Source organism: Neolamprologus multifasciatus, chromosome 14 (assembly GCF_963576455.1).
Source record: "Neolamprologus multifasciatus chromosome 14, fNeoMul1.2, whole genome shotgun sequence".
Taxonomy (NCBI): domain Eukaryota; kingdom Metazoa; phylum Chordata; class Actinopteri; order Cichliformes; family Cichlidae; genus Neolamprologus; species Neolamprologus multifasciatus.
Window position 1 is genome coordinate 7,990,370 of NC_140452.1, and position 6,293 is coordinate 7,996,662.

The following is a 6,293-nucleotide window of genomic DNA, read 5'->3' on the forward strand; positions in this document are numbered from 1 at the left end:
AACTGAGAAATCTTCCATGAGTGTATTAAATATGTATCGCTTTTAAATGGATAGTTTGACATTTTAGAAAATACGCTACTTGCTATCGTGGAGAGATTTAGATGAGGAGATCTTACGTCATGTCTGCAAAGGACAATGTAGGATCTTAAATGCTGGACAGGAAAATAAACACACATTTTAATCTTTTTGGTTTCATCCTTGATTCTTGATCTCAGGGCCTGGGATGCCAAATGACCCAACCAGACCTTAATTCAAAATATCCCAAGAGCTGGTATTTCAGCAATATGCATATAAGATTTGAGTGTCTTGTGAGATGTAGCAATGGGTAATGCTTAAAAACAACCCAGACGTGGGGTGGAAATGTCAAAAAATGCAAATAACTCAGAAAGAAAGGAAGACAGTTTAGCTGTTTTACAGCACAGGGGAGATCCAATCATCCCAGTTTCCACAATTCCAGCAGTTTAACCTGCAACTCTTCAGAGAGCATATGAGCAGTGAAAACAGTGGCATGTCTTTTGTGACTTTAGAGAGAAAGCTTTCTAATGAGTCTTATGGGATGTGAATTTTCTGGAGGCACTGTTGCAGAAAGTTGATTCCACAACTTTACACCAGATTAAATTGCTTGAGTTCAATTCCCTCCCCCACAAAAGAGAAAAGGTTGCTCACCTTATTTACCTGCAGACCTGAGGAACCTCCTTCTATAGGTTAATGACTTTTTTCTTTTTTGAAAGAAAGCTTCTCTTTTAGCCTCAGTAATGAGTCATGTGACACGATACTCATTTTGAAGACTGGTTATCTTAAACTAACACATGTCCTGGAAACAGTATTTTATTTAATGTCATAGGATTAACTAGCAGACATGTTTGATCTTTGCTTAGTCTTAGTTTTTTATTGTATGTTTTCCTTTAGCCCTTTATAGTTTAAACATATTTCCTGCTGTTATTACTGAATCTGCTGTGCATGTCTGTGCTGGAGAGGGTTTTTTGGCTTAAACTTAATAAAATAAAATAAAAAAACCAAAAAAAACCCACCAAGAGTTCCCCTTGAACAGTCCAATTTCCAGGAAAGCAAGCACACAACTACATCAAATTATATCAATTTTCCAGTAATATCATTAGGACCCATTTTAGCAGAAACGTGTACCATGTTACAAAATGTTCGTGCACAGCAATCTGCAAATCCTCCCAGTGTTATTTGCTTGTGCCAACAGAAGTATGAGTTGAACTGTATGTTTAGGCAGCTCAAAGCGTGTGGTTGAAGTTAGGAAACATTTAAACCTACTGGTTTAAACATAAAGACGTCCACGCTGCTTTGAAGCGCGAGACATAACGTGAACCCAGAGCGCCATCAGAGCTTTTGAACGCTCCCCAGCTATCCTAATCATCGCTCTGTGCCTTCCAAAGATGTTGCATTTCTTTAACAAATAATGGCATTTTAACATATTACAGAAGCATATGAATGCTGTTTGGAAATGAAAAGGGGAACTGTACAGTCCCCTGGCATGCACTGAAAAACATTTTGCTTATTGTTGCTTCGCCTCAAAATTTGACCTTCACTGTGCAGTATGATGCATTTTGATGCATTTAAAACTAAAAGGCTGTTTTTATATTTATCTCCTGAATAGGGGAAATGTTTTTTTTCTGAGCTTTTTAGTTTAAGATGTTTGCCAACAGAATATTACACCTCAGGTGGAAGCCAATTCTGGTCCAATAAGCAGCTTACGTACTTGTTATGCAGAAATGTGAAACCTTAGCCCAAGGTGTAGTAACATTGCTGGTTCCATCAGTCTGTTATACATGTCTGTCAGTCGTACATATGTCACTTAATATTCCTCATACGGTCCAAGTATGTCCTCTGGTGTCAGCTGCCTGCTTTCCCTGTGTCCCTCCCTTGGTCAGTGTGTTTCCCCTTTCTCTCTTTGACCGAGACTGCAGGCATTTCTCATTTCTCTAAATGTGTCTGCTTGTCTCCTCTGTCCTGCATCCACCTGCCTGTGATCCGGAAATTAATCCGAGTACGCCATGTTGAAGGATATCTCAATTCCTAAATTGCAGAGGGGGGAGGAGAGAGGAGGGAGGGGGGAGGAGGTAGAGGGGCTTTAGTAGAGGATGAGCAGGTGTATCCCTCGCTAAAGTGTTTTTACCTTCAAGTGCAAAAGAGGCATGGAACACCGCTAAATGGAACAAACCAAGACTTTATTAATTAGTTGTTTCAGTTATTTAAGCTGCAGATAAAATCTGTGCCCTCCAGTGTTCTTGTGTGAGTGTTTTTTAAAAAAGTCAGGGTATCTTGTCACGTTGCTCCATGTCATAAATCGAATTGAAAGCAACCTAAATACAAAACATGCCATGAATAAAGTTGCATTTCATAAAATACAACAAGCACTTCATTGATTTGTCAGTCTAAGAATTAATGATGCAGACTTGCCACACCTCATATGTAAAATGAGGTAGTGAGGCAAGGATGTCTCATTTAGACATTTAAACTCCTCTCTCATGTCTCTTCGTTGCCTCCTCCGCTTGCATCGTCACTGGGAGGGACTAAGATGTGACTAGAGGGGGGATGATGTGGATGTGTGTGCCTTGGGTTGTCTTTTCCTTTGTTTGTGAGGTTCTTTTGGAGGTGTAGCTTCTCAATGTGCCAGATGGAGTTCTGGCATAGCACACCTGTGCTTCATCATCTAATCGCCAACCTGCATCCGCCCACTCTCGTCCAGATTTTTAAAGCTGTCAAGGTGGTAGCATGTGAAAATACCTTAGTTGCTCATTGCTTTTGTGATTCCTTTCTCGTTTGTGCTCTAGATCTTCATTATGTTAGCTGGCAGTCAATCAACTGTGTCTCTGGATCCTCATCTCTTAAAAAATACTGCTCACCTGCTGTTTACTTCTTCCTTGTCTCCTCAGCCACAGACCACCTAGTCAGCCTATATAGAAACATCTGTGCACATTTCTGCATTCACTGAATAAAATCCCCAGATGCACTCCTTGTGTTGGCATTCTGGAGTGTGAGTCCAACACTTCCTGGTCGTAATCCTTAACTCAAAAAACAGACAGAGCACCTTTAGCTATTCATGCAAAGATTTGTTGCTAAGGCCCCAGTCACACAAGCCTAGAGACAAGTCAGCAACCCGCTGGCAGTCCCCAACTGGTTGGCAGCTGGTTGCTAGAGGTTTCTTGAAGGTACAAGGTGAAACTGGTCTCAAAGAGGTGTATAGTGCTGCACCGAAAATTTCCATGTGATTGATTTAGTCACTAGCAGGTTGTCATGGTTGCACATACTTTCCATGATAGAAACCGACTTGATTGCAAACACTCGACAACTGTTTGTCAAGCAGTGATGAAAATGTAAAAACTGCAATACAAACCAGAACTGGAGAAGATTTGCTTTTAAGTAAAAGTGATAAGGCACAGCTTTTATTTTGAAGGCACATATTTTAATTACTCTTTTTCAAGTGTCACCACCGCTCAGTGGTTACAGACAAGTTGGCAACTTCCTTATGGGGACTGCAGTAATTTCCTAGCAACCAAGGAAGCTTTTGGTCCGACACCATTTTTGCAACTGGCTTCAACTAGTAACAGCCTGCAACCTCTTGGAACCACTTGCCAACCAGCTGGAGAATACATATCTTTTTCCTACCAAGTGGAGGTTGCCAAGAGGTCTACGGGTATACAGATACCTTAGAGGTGAAAAAGGAAAGTGAGCATACCTGGCTACTAATGTAGTAACCAGGTGCTTTTAATGGGTCAGGTTTGATTAAGGAAGAAGATGACGAATAAGTAGACAAAAATACGTAAGGCCACTGTTCTTCTCCCTCAATGAATAATCCAAAATCTATGAATACACAAATGTTATAGTTAAAAAATTATAACCAGATGTTTTCCTACTTTACTGGAAATCACTGTACTGTATGTGCACTCCAGAGCCCCTCCCACACACACATGCTTTCCATTTATCTGACGCTATAGGAATGTGTTGGCTTCATGTTTGAATGCACACGCTGATTGCTTTTCAACAGAAATCGTGATGGCAATCTTGCTAGGTTGGATGTAGTAACATTTACATTTCGATCTGATCTGTGTACATTAACAAAAATTACCAGTGTTCCTGGACTCATTGAAAACACGATTGTTTCGCAGTAAACAGCATAAACAGCATAAACAGCAATACAAATTATATGACAGTTTGTTTATTATAAAACAGACTTCCAATTTGAGCCCCATCCACATACAAAGGAATTCTGTCTTTTGTGCATTAGTGCACTGCAAAATCTCCAGTGTTAAACTGATACTAGAAAGTGTCTATATGTGTCCACTCTTTTGAGTGTTAAGTTAACACTTTTGACGGTGTTATATTTCTAACAGTAAGCTAGTCAGTGTTAAAGATTAACAATGACTAACATTAGCAGTGTTGTTTTTCTAACACTGAAATATTACTAGCATTTTTAGTTATTTTCCAGTGAGATTAACAATGACACTGAGCAGTGCTGATTTGCTATCACTGGAAAATAACTAAAAATGCTTCCGATAGCGTCAGATAAATGGAAAGCATGTGTGTGTGGGAGGGGCTCTGGAGTGCACATACAATACAGTGATTTCCAGTAAAGTAGGAAAACATCTGGTTATAATTTTTTAACTATAACATTTGTGTATTCATAGATTTTGGATTATTCATTGAGGGAGAAGAACAGTGGCCTTACGTATTTTTGTCTACTTATTTGTCATCTTCTTCCTTAATCAAACCTGACCCATTAAAAGGACCTGGTTACTACATTAGTAGCCAGGTATGCTCACTTTCCTTTTTCACCTCTAAGGTATCTGTATAAAATCAGATGAGTCATGCAGTTTATTGTGTTTTGATGCTGTCTTGCTACTATTATGTTACGGAGAAAAACATTATTATAACTTTCTCTGAGTCATGGCCAGGGCTAGAAGAACAAGGCAGGTTGTAACAAAACACAATTTCTTTGACTGTCATGTTATATTATCTCCTGTAAACAATCCCCATGGTGGTATATCTGCTTCCCAGAGCTGTTTTAACTACTGAGGCCCCTGCATGGCCTTTGGGCACCTGTTATTCCCTCCAAACAAAGCGTCCTTGCTGAGACAAGCCACATTCCTCTTATGAGGGTCAGAGGTTGGCTCCCCAGCGATGCCTGAATCTTGGCAACTGGTACCCTTTCCAATTCAGAGAGGAGACCTCTATTTCCGGAGGCATCAAATCAACAATGATGTGCTTGTGAGTAGGTCCATCAAATTTCCTCAGTAATGAATCTCCATTCCACTGAATTCATCTCTAACTCACTTGAGATGAGTCTGCAGACAACATAACCAACATCCAAACCCAATTCCAGAAAAGTTCAGATGCTGTGAAAATAAAAACATAATATGATGACTTGCAAATCTTATGAACCCATATTCCTGGGGTTCAGACGTGACTGCAGCTCAGGGGATAAACCATCAGAAGGTTGGCGGTTTGATTCCTCGCTGCTCCAGTCTGCAAAATGTTTTAAACTGGTGAAAGGTTAAGACCGTGACCCTTCTACTGTGAAGCCGTGCTGTTGTAATAGCAGTTGCATGTGGTTAGGCATTGTATTGCAAATTGTAACGCAAAGCATTTTCTAAAAACGACGTCACCTAACTGCAAGAATGTTGCTCTAAAACCTGCGTATAGCTTTCAGCATTGATGGTGACTTTTCAGATTTGCAACTGTGCTAATGCATCTCTATATATCATTGAGGATGGAGGCTTTTGAACTGAGTGCTGTTAAAAAGGCAGATGGCACCGCTCTTTGTCATGGCTCGGCAGGTTAGTGATGGGTTTTGTTTTCCTTTTGGTTTTTGTTTGTGTCCCTTGTCTTCATACTCCTTTATAATCATGCTCAGGTGGAGGTGCGGAGCTGGCTTGGTGTTTCTGCCAGGCAGCGGGGTGGAGTCTTCCTGGCAATTCTGTCCTTCCTGCACCTGTTCATAAGGATGCAATTAATGGACCAGTATTTGAGGGTTGAGTTGTGCTGCAGTTCGTTGCCAGATCCTCTTGGTCTGGTGACAATTAGGCTTGTTTTTGTTTGAGTTTAGAGCGCCTTACCTTGCTGTTCTGCTCTTCACATACAGTGGGGCAAAAAAGTATTTAGTCAGCCACCGATTGTGCAAGTTCCCCCACTTAAAATGATGACAGAGGTCAGTAATTTGCACCAGAGGTACACTTCAACTGTGAGAGACAGAATGTGAAAAAAAATATCCATGAATTCACATGGTAGGATTTGTAAAGAATTTATTCGTAAATCAGGGTGGAAAA